The sequence below is a fragment of the Uloborus diversus genome, chromosome 2 (genome assembly GCF_026930045.1).
Source record: "Uloborus diversus isolate 005 chromosome 2, Udiv.v.3.1, whole genome shotgun sequence".
In the NCBI taxonomy this organism is placed as follows: domain Eukaryota; kingdom Metazoa; phylum Arthropoda; class Arachnida; order Araneae; family Uloboridae; genus Uloborus; species Uloborus diversus.
In genome coordinates, this window is record NC_072732.1 from 78951202 (window position 1) to 78969059 (window position 17858).

General features: G+C 33.0%; 1 protein-coding gene across 1 annotated transcript in view; it reads left to right on the forward strand.

Annotated features, from left to right (window-relative positions):
* LOC129235246 (tight junction protein ZO-1-like) overlaps positions 1-17858 on the forward strand; it is a 144837-nt gene that overhangs the window by 23848 nt on the left and 103131 nt on the right. The window lies entirely within an intron of this gene.

A 17858-nucleotide genomic window follows, 5' to 3' on the forward strand; every position in this document is an offset into this window, starting at 1 on the left:
TTTTAATTAGTTTACTATTATTTTTTAATTTTAAATCTTTTTCTTGAAAGATTAACATGCGTGTGTTTTACTTTATTTTATTATTTTTTAAATTTTGTCACTTATTACTTTTGTGTCAAAAAATAAAATATCTGATTTCCATTTCTCTCTTTTTTAGGTAAGTAAGAATATTTTTTCCTGATCATTATGTTGCCTGATCATTATGTCTGCCATGCTTTTTTCTCCTGGGTAAGATAACTAGTATTATGTTATTTATTGAAATTTTTGAACGATATCTACCAAAGATATTTTTTTAGAAATGAATATTTTAAAACTACAGGGTGTTTGTAAAACCTTGCACTGACGAAGATTTTTTTTCTGATAAAAAAACTATTATTTAGGATTTATACATAATCTTAATTTTGGTCTTCATCTCATGAAGTTTTTTTTTTTTTTCTCCATTGGTACAATATTAGTTAATGGCGTGTAGGCGGTGCTAACATCAAAAACTGTCTGATTAAGTGTGCCCTAATGTTAAGTTTTGTTGAACTGTTCAACTCTGAATGAAAAATTATTCAAGACACAGAAGGAAAACTAACCTAACAAAATAAACCTTGTTTGACTGATATAATTGCTTCAAAATTTTTTGCGATTGAGATATTTTTCCACTCATGAGTTTTGTTTAAAGCACTTTATTCTTAAGTATTGATTAAATTATTTCATCTTTTGACTTCTTTCAATTATTTCTTAGCAGGTTAAGCCATTCTTGTTTATTTTATCATTTTGTATTCGTTTTATTTTTTTTCTTCTACTTTATTTGTAAGCAAATAGAGTTGAAAGGAAAAATCTATCTATTTTTAAATGTCTTAGTTTGTTTACTCTAGTTGTTTCTATTCGTATTGTACAAGTTTTTAAAAAGCGATAGACTCTGCCTGCATTAAAACGTAGCACAAATTTTGAGAAAAAAGTTTGAAGAGACTCAGTCACAACTTTTTTAAAATCCTTTTCACATAGCTTCAAGTAAACACTCAGGAGTGTTTGGAAATAAACGATTTATGAAATTTGATTTCGAGCCTAGTCGATTTTTTCGCTAGTGTATATAAGATAACTGTCAAATGAATAACATTCTGGAACGGTCACGCTTCCCACCAAGAATGTCAGGTATTTCACTGTTCTGTTCATCCATGCTGTAATGTCAAATCCTGTGTCGTAAAAATGTCGAAATTACATTGGTTGTCCAGAGTGCCTATTGTTGGGCTATTCCTTCTCGTTGATTCATTTTGCCCGTGTGACTTGTCCAGAAGAAACGCAAGAATGGAATGTTTAGGGGTTGCAGTCGAGGAGAAATATTTCTGTTGCAGAAGGAATTTTGTCCGTAGTCATCTTTATTTTGTATATTACGAGTAGTTTATAAATTATCCAGAAAATAGTGGATAGTGGTTATAGTGTTAAAAATAACGAATTTAAATCTAAGCGTCACAATAATAACTAAGATAAATTCTTTAAAGTTGAAAATTTGCTTGAGTTTTTCAAAATCTAATTATTTATATATGAGCAATTCTCTAGAAAGGTGTTATTTTGCACCCCAAACTAATCAGTTTGCAACACTTGACTGGGGGTGCATTTTAGCATTATTAAGAAGAGCAAGATTTTTGCTAAGCAGCAAAAGTTAACGAAATAATTTCATTTATTTTAGAGATTTTGAAACTGAGGATTCAACTCATAAATTTGACAAATTTTTATGGGTGCTTTTTTTCTTTAGTTTTCCTTGGTTTTGGTTAATGAATCAATTGATTACTTAATGTTTCATTAAATGAAACAATAAATCTAAAATCAAAACAAATATACTAAAAATTTTAAAATATGGAACTTTTAAAAAAAATCTCAACTAATTTCTTAAATGTGTTTCGATTAAACTTATGCCCTTATGGGTTAAAGCATCCATAGTTTAAAAAAACGAACTTCCAAAAAATCAAGTATCTAATATATTAGAAATAATGCACTATTAAAAATAAAGCATGAAGAAATAATATCATTTTATTCTCAGTCTATCTTAACATTCCACTTGTTTATAACTTTTGCGCTGGATGGTAATGGCATTTTAACGCATTTCACCTGACAAGACATAAAATAATTGGGGTGGCTAAGGGGTACAACAGCAACAAGGGCCGGGCGGAAAAGGGAGCCGGTATGAAAAAAGTGAGACAAAACTTATTTTTAAATGTAAATGCCTAGAAACTTTAAGGGTTCCCGCAGCATGAAGTGGTAAAAATTGGCCTGTAAAATATGAGACATGGAGACCTCTTTGTCTATCAAACTTAAAATAAGTGTGGGAAACAGGTCCTTTTCGAAGCCCCTATCTTGCGAATTCAGATTGGCTTCCGGAAATTAACATTTTACTTTCCGTACTTTACTTTTGGCAGTGAGTTATGTTCTTTATCTTTCTTTACTAATAAAAAAGCTGAAAGTCTCTCTCTCTGGATATCGGGATATCTCTGTCTGGATCTCTGTGACGCGCCTAGCGCCTAGACCGTTCGGCCGATTTTCAGGAAATTTGGCACAGAATTAGTTTGTAGCATGGGGGGGGGGGGGGGTGCACCTCGAAGCGATTTTTCGAAAATTCCTCTTTTGTTCCTTTTCCATTCCAATTTTAAGAACATTTTATCGAGCACATTATCGAAACGTGGACGAACAAATTACCGTAACGTGGACTAGCAAATTGCCATAACGTGGACGAGCAAGCTATCATATGCGACCCATAAGCGAGCAAATTAAAATAGCAAATTGGCGAGAAATTCATCATCCATTATTTGTAAATATACAGGCGAATCAAATGACCTTTTATTTTTTCTACTACGGGCAAAGCCGCGCGGGTACCATTAGTACTTCCTAAAATGTCGTTCCTTGCAAACGTAGCTTTTGTTTTGAAAAAAAGATATTTATGCGGTTTTTTTTTCAATTCGGTGTTTACTTTCCGAACAAGCTCGTAGCTTCAAAATTTTCAATCAAACATTCCAGCTTAGGGCTATGGCTAATATTTATTAATTTAGAAAACTGTTATGCAGTTTAGAAAACTGTTATAACAACATTATGCAGTAGTTTCTGTTAGCCTCCAGGCTTTCCAGATATTAGTCTAGCTCTGACCCGTATCGCGGTTTAAAGAACCACGAAGGAAAGTTGCGAAACAGGCCACTTTGTCGATACCCTTTCCCTGCTCCTGATGAGTGTCATTTTTAAAGACAGAAAGAGCCCGGAGCCTCGGGCCGTGGGAAAAGCGGAGTTGTTGACTCCAGAACGACTGGCAGTCATCGCTGTTCGGCATCTTCAATTAGATTAACGGGTTCCTTTCTTCGGAAATCTGCATCGAAAGGCAATGGCACGGGGCAGACGTGAGGATTCCGTACCGCGCATGGTGGTGAAGAAAACATGTGCACAAGGGCGCCCATACAGTAGGGCAAGGGGGGGACTCAAGCCCCCTTTGAAATTAGAACTTCCTTTCTTTTGGTACTTTTTTCTTTGAAAAAATGTAAAAACATTTATTCTCCAACCTATAATGAATCAGTTATTAAAAATGACAAACTTTAATGACTCTAATCTGTTCTGAAATCGGTTTCCATGGAGAAAATACCCTGCTAAACCATGCGGAAATATCTGAGCCCCCCGCCCCCCCCCCCCCCCCCTCTTACAATTTTGCTTATGGGCGCCCTTGATGTGCACTGGAATGTTTCAAGATGTAGTTTGCTAAAAAGTATTTTTTAGCAGATACAGTGAAACCCGGACTTGACGTTTCTCAAGGGACGGGGTTTGAAAGACGTAAAATACGAGAAATACATAGAAAGAAAAAATCAAATAGAAAAAATATACTATAACTTCGATTTAACGATTTCCTCAATTGAATGATACATTTCACTGGTCCGGATTTGACTGCATTGAATGTCTATATGCTCCTTGATTTAACGATATCCTTGATTTAACGATAACTTTTCCCAGTCCCTTCACCACTAGTTAAATCGGGGTTATACTGTACTAAAGATAGTAAAGATGACTCTTTCAAAAGAGAGAATATCTATATGTTATGAAAAGAACATTATTATACATGCCATTTTAAGATCATTTTAGCACATTTAGTTGCAAATTCTAGCGTTAAGATTAAAAATAGTCCGTAGTAGTGGGTTGTTTTTTAGTCGTTGAACTCTAAGTGAAATCTACGTACCTTAGGATAAAACGTAAAATGCGAAAGATTCAATAAAAAAAATTGTAATTCAGATTAAATTAACATTATTGTTATACAAAAAAAAAAAAAAAAAAAAAACTGAGACGTGATGAAAAAGCGTAAAATGCTGGGAAAACGTACATTTGAGGTACGTGTAAAGTCGGGGTTTCACTGTACATCATCGGTGTTCTACCGAATCAAAAATCAGTAAGCCTTACAGTTAAGTTACTCTAGGTAGAAACATTGTCCATTTATTCCTCGAAATCGCTGTGAAAAACAGCTAAGACCATTTTACAGACCTCTTCCTCACTCTTACAGTAAGTTTATTGGTGTAACTTTTAAATTGTATGATTGGTTTACATCATGTAACTTTTATGGCAGTGAATTTTTCTATGAACTTGATGACTTTTGCCAGAACGCCTACGATATGCACTTTAAGCTGTCTTATCACTAGTCCAAAAACTTCATAATGCTTAATATTACTTCAGTTAGAGCATTAGTATAACTTGTCAGTAGTGTTTCTGTTTTTTGGGACAGTTCTGACTAAATACATAACTATAAATTGGGGACCAAAAATCGAGTTGTAAAATATCTTGACTGCAGTGGCGTAGCCATGGGGGGATAGGGGGTTAGAACCCCCCCCCCATGAGCCCCAAAAAATTTTACATATATATATAATTTTTGGGTTTCATCAATGCAACTATTTCTCATTCGTCGATTAACAGCTTTTTCTGAATAAATATTTACGCAGAAATAGAGCTTTGCCTAGTTACAATTCCTTTTGACTTCATGTTTTTGATTATTTGTTAATTATCAAGTTTTCTTAATTTCAATGGAGTCATCAGATATTTTAATTGGGAAGAAAAAACTAAATAAACAAAAAATTTGAATTCCAGTGGATGAAGACTTGTACTGTATTTCCTAGGCTCTGGGATAAATTGCCCTCTTAGTATGTACTAGTTTAGCATTTTATTTGCATGTATTTTACGATTGATGTAATGTCGGTTCATCTTGCAGACTATTTTTGTGGTTTTAGTGGATGAAATATTCTGCAAAATATTCTGCTCTCAGAGTGTTGTCATGGGGATATGTATGAGTGTACTGTATGCATTTCGCTCTATCTTCAATTAATTTTTACTTCCTTTTACAAAAAAAAAAAAAAAAAGGAAGTATTGTATTCGTGAAAAAATTTTCACTCAAAATTCGGCCTTAATTTCCATTCTGCTCACCCCCGAATTACTATTGAGTTTTTTTTTTTCAACTCGACCACACGCGGATAAGTGCCTGAGAACGTATAAACACTCGAAATATCCATTTTGACGTCGCATAACTCAAGAACGGTATGTCCTAGAAAGTTGAAATTTGGTACGTAGACTCCTAGTGGGGTCTAGTTGCGCACCTCCTCTTTTGGTTGCATTCGGGTGCTTCTAAAGGGGTCTTTCGCCCCTTTTTGTGGGGAAATCATTATTAATTTCAATGTATACTCAAGTGGTGTTATAATTTGGCGGGCACTTGGCGATATATCTCCAGTTTTTTGGTCGCCAAGTTTTGTCGCTACTTTGGCGACAAATTTGACCTTTTTTTAAAAATCTGGTTTCAGCTTGGCCACTGGTGGTGATATTTAGAGAGTAAACTATTAATCACATTAAAATTGCCAATAATGGGAAAATGACATTAAAATTGGCGTAAAAGGAAGTCATATGATGCACACATCAGCTCGTTATATAAATAAATAGGACTTCTGACACATCATCCACTTTGTACCCGTTATAGTTTACCGATATATTTTGAACAAATGCATTAATTCTTCAGTGGATGAATTTTCTGCAGTGAATTTGTTTTCAGGGCTGCGCTGTCGGAATCAGAGCAGAGGAATCGGGATCGGTTATTTCACCCCCGAATCATCCGTTCTGCCAAGTAATAAGGGTCATGGAGTCGGATTGATTTTGAGGTAAAGAAGTCGGCAATTTAAAAGATGTATTGCAGGGTTTTTCAACCTTGAAGAAACAATTTGAGGAGCATCTGTGGTGATTTTGAGGAGCATTTTGAAAATTTGAGGAGCAGCTCGGTATTTTACATAAAATTCAATTTATAAAACGAGAACCACTTGTCTAAAATTGTTTTTGAGCTTTGATGATCATTTTAAGCACTAGCGGAGCTGCGGAGTTTCGCTGTTTTTGCGGTGCAACTCCTCTAGATGCGGAGCAGTTGGCAACCCTGTGTATTGACTCTTTTTCAGAAGCACTCAGTTTCTTTTACCAGACCAAAACAAAGCGTAACACTCTAAAGATAATAAGACCATAGTTTGAAATTGCTGGAAGTGCAGTGGTAAGAACATTTCGCCGCTTCTAAAGACCAGGGTCATTCCATGCGAAATGAGCAAATCAGCTGTGGCTGACATGTCACAGATTTCAATGAAAATTTTTATTTAGGTAAACTATGCATATCTATGAGGGAATGCAAAGTATGGAAGTTTAAAAACTGTTTGTTGCTTTGTTATTGACATTAGAAGTTGATGCTTACGCTAAGCCTAAATTTTCAGAGTTCATTGCTGCCAGTTTGTGACTCAATAACTCCATAAGTTATAAACGTACACTTAAAAAATAAATATTTCCGCATTCTATAAACAAATCTCTATTGGGAAAAAGCAAAATAAAATTTATTCGGATCTTTTTTTGAATCTGAGATATTAACAAATATTGAAATGTTGCCAATTTACTTCAGATTTCAAATCACTCTTCTAGCTCTTTTATTGAAAATATAAGAGTAAAAATGATTCAGATTGAAAAACTATCTGTAACTAACTATCTGCTCTAATTTAGTTATTGTTTATGAATTTCTTGATGACGAAATCGTACTTTAAAAAATCGAAAATTTCAGTTTTTCCTCTATTTCAGATGTTTTTTTGAAGATGAGGAATGCTCTAAATTCACTCAAGTTTTTTTATGTAATATATTGAAGTGTCTTTCAGATGCTATTAAATTTTAATCATTGGTATCAGCGTATTTTTGTTACTAGAGTAACTTGAACTTAGGCAAAATTTCATTAGTTAGTTCTTTTTATTGAAGGTTTAGCAAAACTAACAATTTCTTTCGTGTTTTTTTTCATTCATTTTCTCAAAAGCGTGTTTATGAAGTATTTGCTAAAATGTACATTTTTTAAAAATCGAAATAAATGTTAGATATACTTGCTTTTGCATCATTGAGTCTTTTATCTAGTGTTTTGAATTCTCGTAATTTCACATAAGGGTCAATCCATACAGGTTTCATACAGTGTAAACTACTCATTCATGTTCAAATATTTCTAAGTGATAAAATTAAAATAATTATTTTGAAAATTACAATATGTTTTTTCAGTATAACGTATTATGTAGGGCACAATACATGTAATTTAAGAAGGTGCAATGAAGTTTTCACACTTTTAATTTCTGTTTTAGGGTGTGAATTGACTAGCAAAATTGCTCAATTTCAAAGACCTGTATCTTTTTTACAAAGCAAATACAAAAAACAATATATATATAACATGTATAGTACTTGAATGGAATATTCAAAATTGCTCAATTTCAAAGACCTGTATCTTTTTTACAAACCAAATACAAAAGACAATATGTATAACATGTATAGTACTTGAATGGAATATTCAATTGGCCAAGAAATTTTATTTTTAATTCCATCCCCTTTTGGTTTACAGGGGTCTAAAAATGTCATTTTTGTCATTTTTCCGATTCTTGAGGGGCTGTAATCTATAAAGGGCGCACAAACACACAGCAACAGTTACATATTCTTTTTAGCATGGTTCCAGTGATTAGTTTTTGCCGTATTTAATTTTGTGTTTCCGTCCCCTACGCGAGTTATCCCCCTTTGAAATGAGTAAAATTTTTACATTTGGTCTTGAACTAACCTGTTGCCATTATTTTAATTATTAATGTACAGCTACGTAACTCAGCATGTAAGACTATCAACTTATGCACTTTAACATCAAAGCGTTAAATTAACTGCCATAAATGTAATTCAAATAGATTTTGGCCAAAATGCAAAGGTCTAAAAGTCCCATTTTTGAATACGAAAATCACTTTTGATGACCTCCAAAAAATCAAAGTTGAGAGAAAAAATAAAAGAGGTTTTAAACATCTTTCATATGCAGCTTTTAGGGATATGAATTTCAAAAAAATTAAAAATGGTCGAGCGCAACCATCCGTCGAACCTGTATGGATTGACCCATAAAACAGAAAGAATGCTATTTTTCTGAAATTTATTTTACGTTTGGAAATCAAAAACCAATTTCGAGTTTCTTCAAGCAAATAGTAGAAACACAGCTCTATATTCTTGAAAAATTTTAAAGTTGTCTGAATTTTCCCTCATTTGAATTTTTGTGTGTACATGAAGGGGAAAATCATCATTTTACAAAATGTCACTAAGTTTAAAACTGATTTTGAAGACAAATGAGTTAAAATACAACTTCAAAAGTAAGGTATTTCTTTTATGATACTTAGCACATTATTGGGTATTAATTTCATCAAAGCTAATGCATTCCTTAAAGATTGAGATTAAAAAATAAAATGTTTAATTATGAGAAAATTGAAATATTTTCAGTTTTTGAGACTCGGTTAAAAGTTAACTATAGTAACTTTGAAAATTTTACTGATATCAGATTGATTACCCTACTCCATAGATTGCAAAAACATATAACTTTTATGTTTTCATTAAATAGTTAACAAGATACAAGCCTTCAAAAGTGCAACATTTAGCATTGATGAGAATGCTGTTCAATTTGACCAATTTTCAATCGCATGTAACTATTTAAATAAAAAATTTTAAGCAAAAATATTTTAGATATTTTTATATAGGCATAAAAGGAACCTGTATACCAAATTTCATAAAAATCTGTTACCATGCGGCCACCACTTTTTTGCGAATTTTGCTCATTTCGCATGGAATGACCCACCAAAATATCATATGATTGTTGGCAGAAAAAAGTCAATGAAACATCGTTCTTAAGAGTTGGCGATCGGTAATTTTAGTTCAAAATAGATTGCGATGATATTTAGTTTCTTATAGAATGGATGATAAAGTTCAAAATCGCAGTAGAGCAGAGGCGTAGCTAGACCCGAGTTTCGGGGGGGGGGGGGGGGGGGGGGTGGGTTTACTTTTTTTATTTTATATATATATATATATATATATATATATATATATATATATATAAAAGTGAAAAATATTGAAAAGACCACACCAAAAGCCCATAGATGCACAACGCAGCAAAACTAAAAAGCCAAGTAAATATAAAATAAGCAAGCCAAATTCCAAATATTAAACAAATTATATAAAAATAATGTTGATAAAAAGGAAAATTGCAAATAGCTATTAAATAGGAAAAGATAAAGCATGAATCCAGAGCTCATCAGCCGTGGAGGATTCATTAAATATGGTCAAAAGACCAAAATTTTTTAACTATGAACTAAAAGAGAATGTTTAAGCTCCAGTCCAGTACAATTTGCCCAATGTTACTCTATATTGCATGAGCTTAAAAATTCTCTTTTAGTTCATAGTTAAAAAATTTTGGTCTTTTGAGCATATTTAATGAATCCTCCACGGCTGATGAGCTCTGGATTCATACTCTGACTCCCCTTAATAATGTAATAATAGAATACAGACCTAAGAAAACTAATACCGAGTAATTTTGATCAAGAGCCCATACTCTCTTTAGTACCGATTTCAAATTTTCACCATCATATTCCAAATTTCTATAAAGTTTCTTAAAGCCCCCGTATCTTAAAACCTCTTTATCTCGATTTTTTCCTTCCCGTGAAATTCGAAATATACAGATTCAACTGTATGTAATATTCCCACTGCGCCGCTCATAAAATTAAACATATTTAACAATTTGCAGAATCTATGACAAAGAAAGGCTATATATACGTGGATTTAACAAATCAATCTCATTTCTAAAGCGAAGTGTAGAATTTTACTCCATTATCATAAAAATGTCGCAGCAGAGTGAGGAGTCTTTACGCTTGAGGGTCACTCATGGAGCTGATTTTCAATGGCACTGGGGGAGGGGAGGGAGGGAAGTGAATTTTTGACCATTATTTTTCAGAAAAAGTAGTTTTGATTTTTTTTTTCTTCTCTTTTTTTTCTCCTTTCTTTTCTTTCTTTCTCTCTCTCCTTTTTTTTTGAGACAAACATTTCGGGGGGGGGGTTGTCCCCCAACCCCCCCCCTTAGCTACGCCCCTGCAGTAGAGAGGTACTGGTTGAGGGTTAATTGCTACGAAGAAGAATTTCAACTCGAAGAGGCACCTCTAGTTTTACTCATCACACAATATTATAACATTATTTTTGACGCCAAGATGTATTTTCTGAGTAAAACAAAAAATAATAGTAATGAAACTATAACCAAAGGAACCTCGGTCGTAAAAACTTGACCTTCTTGAAAATTTCAACAGAAAAAAAGATTTGTCATCAAATGCTTTTTCCTTCTTTGGAGCAAAACTATATTTCTTAAAGTCATTCTTGTGTAATAATTGATTTCTAATGGGCTAACATTTCCTGACATAATGCTATTATTTCATTTTCATGTTGTCGATTTCAAAATAGGCTGTCATTTCCCATTCATTTCTATTTTATGTTTAATCAGGCATCATTTTCCCCACTAAACTGCTAAAGCTACAAATTTAATTCTGAATTGTTTTTTTATTTTTTGTTTTTAAATAATACAAAAATGAAAAAGAGGATATGGAACTTGGGCAACATAATGTTCTTGACAGATTCCTATCACTTTAGGGGAAGACAACAAAGCAGAATGGCACCCCCTTCCCTGAAAAAGTTTCAAATCCTATAAGTGTAAAATTAGCCATGATGAGATTTACTGCAGTTTCAGTATCTTTGTTTAGAAAGAATTATTTTAGGAAAAACAGGAGACCGTTTTCTGAATTATTAGGATCTAGTGTGGGAACGGGGAGACCTCTTACTCATGCATGTATTAGGAAGTCAATATTCTTGGCATATCACTCACTTTTTTGATATTTGTTGGTTACGAAAAGATAATATTCCTAAAGTCGTCTGCAAGATTAAAGAGTAGCTTTTCGTATGGTGCAAGATAAGAATTCGGTGACATGACTCTGATAGGTAATTACTGTAATCTCTATTCAAGATAAGAGAGAGAGAGAGCTTCCTCTCAACTTTTGGGGATTTGTGGGCTAAGCTTTAGGGATATTTCATCATGTTTTGTGTATTCTTTTTTTTTCTCTACTGTACAGTTTCTTTAAATTTTGATAATTATGTTTTACAAAAACGAATTTTGAAATTTAGCGCTTGCTATTTTTTTTTTTTTTTTTATCTCTTCAAAATTATAAATTACGTGCAGGTAATTGACCAAAAAAGAAAAGAAAATTAATTTGAATTTTGACATTTTGAATGCAAATTATGTTTTTTCGCAATCACGAGTGTGTGTGTGTGTGTATATATAGGCGTGGTGGGTATGTGAGTGTGTTTGTATGTGTGTGTTTGTGTCTGTGTGCAGGCATGATTGTGTGGGTGCGCATGTGTATGTGTTATTATGTATATGTGTGTGTATGTGTGATGGTGTGTGTATGTATTCGTGTGTGTGAGTAGGTGTGAGTGTATAGGTGTGTGTATGGGATATCGACGCAACCTGGAGACTTAGCTCGCTATTGGAGCAGCATCGGAAGGGGCCGGTCGACGGTGGTGCTGCAGAGAGAGGTGGGGGGAAAATGGGAAAATAAAATCAAAGGAACGCCATTCAAAGGCCAAATGAAATTAATAAGCAATGTGATTGTTCAAAAAACACCGAGAAATTAAAAAGTGAGACTTAATGTTGAAACTTCAGAACTAATTTAATTATGCAACATTATTTTGATTAAATTCTTTAATTAAACAAAAAATGAAGACGGAAACTCAAAGCAAATAAAAAATAAGTGAAAAAAATTGATGTGTAATTTTTTAGAGTTATTCTTTAGCGACTGTTTGAACAAATGTCAAACTGGAATGCCAGTGATGTGTTTTATTTTTACATGTAAGCTTTAAACTCTGTATCACATATTAAAAGAACTGTTCATTGTTTAAGCGCTTAAACGTATTAACAATTTTTGTTTTAATTTGCATGAAACAAAGTGATACAAACTTGTAAATCCATAAAAATTTATTTTAACTTCCATTCTATAGTTAAAGAGCACACTAGCATCGATATGGAAGCATAATAAGCGATAGTTTTCATGGAGGGGTTTCGACTTATGATAAATATGCACTCACTCGTAAACACACTTAAGTAGCAGAGATGTACTAAGGGGCTGTCCACAAATGATGTCACGCTTTGAGGGGGGAGGGGAGTTCGTGGAATTGTGAGAGTAAAAATCATAATTTTGAGAAATGCTCTGCTGTGTAGTAGATTTTAACACTTTACGTTCACGAGTACTTCCATATCCATCCCTTCGCTGTGCCACAGTAATCAAAGGAAAACGAAAAAATAAAAATGTGTGAAGGGTTGGGAGGGAATACCTGCCCCGGAAGAGGGGAACAATTAATGCGCAGGGAAGAATTATCCCCAGAAGTTGTCTTGCTCTGCTTGCTTGTCGAAGTATGTCGCTTCCTCCCATTTCTCAGGAAGGTCAGTTCACCGCGAATTCAAAAGGAGTGAATAGTTTCCAGAAACTTTTTTCTGAAGAAGAATCTACTATTCGATTTTTTGGAGTCGTTTATTCAATTTCATTCTAGAGTCGTCTGTCTCCTGTCATCAGAACGAAGATTTTTTCTCATGACTAAAATTGAGGAATAAATTTAGACAATTCACGTGAACTGTCATTGGTGCATTGATATGATATTGTGTTCGATAAGTTGAAGAGGGATATGTTTACACATACTCGGGGGAAAAAGAAACAACTGAAAATTCGCTCATTCAATTTGTGTGATTTATGTCGTGGAAATATTTTGTGAAGATAAAAATGGAAGATTTGTGGGAGTCTGTACTTCGAATTTTGAAAATGGTAAGCAATAACTAGTGTTGATAAACTTTAAATTAATATTTTGCATGCATTTTTCTTACAAAGCGCTTTTTTTTTTTGTTGTTGTTGCACCCGATACAATTATTTTCGTTGCCCTTTCGATTTTTTTTTTAATTTTTGTTTCTTAATCAATGAGAATGTGATGCAGTTTATATGATATTTTATACTAAAAATACATTGCATTACATAAATGTTTTCTGCAATGAAGATATCGACTCATATTCAGAGATTCTTTTGTAATCAATTACCTGTTTTATTTTCTGATTTGTTTTAAAAAATTAAAATGTATTGTAAAAATGTTTATTATTATAATTTCATAAAATTATTAAAATGATAATATGAAACATTAGATATTGTTCTATTTGACTTGAATAAGGGTTTACAATGGTTTTTTGCCAATTCCATCAGTTTTGTGAGAAATCTTTGTTGTAGTATAACGCTTTAATTTTATTCTCAGTGTTTCCTCCAAAGTTATATCTGCTATAAACAACTATCGTATAGTTGTTTAAAACCTACTTTTTAAAAAAATTAAGTAAAATCAGAGGGGGGGGGGGGGGGGCTGGGGTTGTGGAAAGGCAAAATGTGGTTGAAAATGAAAAATTCAATACTAATAGGATTGATTGATAATATCAAAAAATAATAGTAAATTTCAAAAAATAATAAACTTAGTATATGAGACGGGAGAAATATGTGTTTGTCTGCTTGTTGTTCGCTTTTTGTCTAAAAATTCTTTAGTGTCTCGCTATGAATCAAAAACAAATTAATTAATTAAGAAAAATAATAAATGTAATAAATTAATGAATAAAGTAAAATAAATAAACAAAAAAATAGCAAACATTTGAGGAAGGCAATAAAAATTTAAATAAAAGTGGTATATGTTGTTTACATAACTTTCTTATGTTTGATATTCAATTTCTGGTCAATTTCAACAAAAGGATTTTCGAAATGTAATTCTACTTTCAAACTGTCATAAGAAACAACTCCGTTCGTACCCATTGTATTTGGATATCACGAATCAAAAACATTATTGATCAGAGGCTATGTAGGATCAAGCTCTCCTCTTTCGGAAGAATCTCACGATAACAGAAATATTTTGTTGCCTTGTAAGCCTTTTAAGAATTTCGTAAAAATTTCATCTTAGAACAATCTGTTCATATAATTACTAACATTCAGTTATTTGTTTCGTGTTCATTCCGCATTAAGTATTTAATTAGTTTTTTTTCTCCCTCTCTCTTTTAAAGCTTTATAGATACAGAGATACCAAACTCGCATCCTTATTAGCGCTGCTCAAGTAATGTTTGTTTTCTTTACACAGACTTGAAATTTTTTTTAACTCTGTAAAATAATTATCTTAACTAAAAAAGAGAGGGGAGAAGGTCCACACGTGTGTTTCGTTTCACACCACATGGAGGCGTTTAACTGACATCCTCCCGCTTCTGAAAATCCTCCTCCTGCATCTCATTCCACCAGACATATCTTTTCCGGATTTTTTTTTCCTTTCTAAATTCTTCCTTCTCATTGAAGAAAGGTGGGGGTCCTTGAACACCTGTGGTAGCTCATTATTGGCGTCACAGCTGTGAGCACCCTACGGATAATCTCCTTTGGCAGGGGAAAAAAAGAGACATCACCAAGGGGACACCCCTTTTTGGAGGGAAAGGAAGGAAGGACTTGTCTTGGGTGTTAGAAGTCGTGATTGATGTTTCGTTCCCAAATAGTTGAACCCTGCGTAGTTGAAATAGAGAAATGGAAAGTAAACACTAACCAGGCCCTCTTGGTGGCGGATTCGCATTCGAAGTAGTTCCAAGAGTTTATGAAACTCTGCTGATTTTGAAAAGTGCATTTTTATGTACATTAAATTTCCATTAATTTGCTGAATTCCTTGTATTTCTTTCCATCTCGTTTCTTCCCCTCCCCCCCTCCCCTGCATCCTTTTTTTACTAAAATTGTTGACTTCGCTAGAAAAATACCATTACCAGTCGTGACATTCCATTACCTACCCGCACCAACTGAGATGCGAGGATAAACAGAGAACGACTTCTTGTTGATAGCTTCTTTTGAGGTTTTACGTGACAGACAGTGAAAGAATTTCGAAAACCAAACTATTTTTTCTTCTGAAAATTGCTAGTTTGCGAGATACGAGAACCGTCCAGATTTGATGTTGTTACCTACAGATTCGGCAACATAAAGTACATGGAGTGTTTTGCTATTCATTGTAACGCTGTTTGTCATTTTTTTATGCTAATTAGACTGAAGTAATATTTATAAAATCTCTGCTGAGAAGCAAAATATACGATTGTGTTCGCTCTCAGCATAACTACTATTTGTGACATTGTTAGAAAACTACCCTAACTCGATGTATAGCCAAGTCGTGACATTCCATTAGCCACCCGTCCCAACTGACATCTATAAAAATTAACAGAGGATCAGTAACTTCCACCCTTGTTGATCTTGTTGGAAGTTTTCTTTGAAATTTTACCCGGAAAGTGGTAATTCTTGAAATCAAACTAGTTTTTTTTTTTTTTTTTTTTTGAGTTTTGCGGGAGGGGAAGACTTCTCCTGAAGGTGTTAGGTAAATTCAAATAAGTGTTGGCACGAATTGAAAAGATCCAATATAATATATCTGTTTTTTAAATCTAAAGACTATATCTGTAAGCCTGATTCTCAGTAAAAAGTAATAAATAAAATAAGTATATGATTTCTTGATTACGACACTCAATAAATGCAGTTAATCTTAAAATCTTCATATTAATGTTAATTCTAAAGCAGCCAATAAAATTAAAATTAAAAATATAGCGAAGAAGAATTAAAGGTATAAAAGAAGAATTAAAGGTGTAAAAGCTATTCGTACAAAACATGTATACCGTCGCATTTTGTGTAAAATTTGCTCTAGATGTACATGTACCCGGTCTCTCTCCGTTATATAGTGCCCTATTTTCGTTGAAAGTTTATAGATGAAATATAATTGTAAGATTCATTGGGGGCAATTTTTCAGAATTAAAGTAATTATATTTTTCACATACTCTGAAATTAACTTGGAGTATCACCCATCAGATGCATGTCACCCGGGGTGATCCGCCCCCTCTCAAGAAAGATTTTTTGACTTAGCAAAAAAGTTTTTTTTTTCTCAAGTAGCTCTCTTTACAGCTTTCAAAAATTGAACGCATACGATTTGATCAAAAATCTATTAGTAAAATATTAAAGGGGAGCAAATTAATCCTTTTCATTTTTTTTAAAAATGATATTTTTAAATAATCTCACTATTAAAATATCAACTATTAGAAAATTTGATTTTCAAATTGAATTTTTAACGTTGTAATCATCTTAGGTTTACAATAAAATACAACGAAAAAATTTCATAAAAAGGAATTACTATTTCAATGTCTGTTTAGGGGTTTTCCCCCCTTCCCATGAGGGGGGGGGGGTGAAAAAATAAATACATAAATAAAAATTTAAAGGAGTTGGAGTCGGACGTTTGAAAATCCAGGAATTGGAGTCGGCCATTTTCCTTCCGACTCCGCAGCCCTGGTAAGTAAGCTGTAATTGATAAATGTACAAATCTCTACGGAGAAATAAAATATAAAGATAACGTTTGCTGGCAGAAAAACTATTGACCTCCCTTTTATATAAAACAAAGTGTAAACAACGAACGAAAAAAATATTTTTTTTATTTGTAATAATACAAGTTACTTCAACTAAACTACTTGTTGAACTTTGTAATAAGCTTAATAATAAATGATTGGATTATTTTCGTTATCGTTCAAAATGAAGTTTTTCGAAAGCAATATCTTTCACAAAAGATTTTAAACTCGATTAGTATTTAGCAAATTCTCTCGAAGACTAAAGTATGTTAAAATACTTTTTAAAGCAGATTTTAAATTATTAATGCATTTGAAAATAAAGAAGCATCTTCAACTGTAGTCCTTTCCTTTTCTCTTATTTATTTACTAGTGGCACCAGCACGGCTTTGCCCGTAGTAGAAAAATTAAAAGGTGTTTTGGTTCGCCTAAATATTTACAAATAATGTATGATGAATTTCTAGCCAATTGGCTTGCCCATGTTACTGTTCCACGTTATGATAACTTGGTAATTTACTCGTCCATCTTATGATAATTTTGCTCGGGAAAATTTTCTTAAAATTGGAATAGAAAAAGAGCAAAATCGAATTTTCGAAAAATCGCTTCGAAGTGCACACTCCCGTGCTACAAACTAATTCTGTGCCAAATTTCATGAAAATAGGCCTAACGATCTAGGCGCTAAGGCGCGTCACAGAGATCCTGACAGACAGACAGAGATCCGGACAAGAGAGATCCAGACAGAGAGACTTTCGCTTTATTATTAGTAAATATTATTATTATTAATTTATTTATATATATATTTTTTTCATTTTTTGTGTAGATCAACTGTGTAAAGATTGCACAATTTATCTGAAATATCGTGTCCCTTTTTTAAAGTTTTGATTTTTTTTTTTTTTTGCTTTTCTCCTTTTCACTTCAATCCTTTGATGCAAAGTAGCTTTTTACCCGTTATTTTCTCGTCCAAAAATTATTTTTCGCAACCAATTTCGGTTGCATTATTGCTATTTTCAATGATATACCTTTACTACTAAAAATATACTATATTCCTTACTACTACTAGATTAAACCTTTTACTACT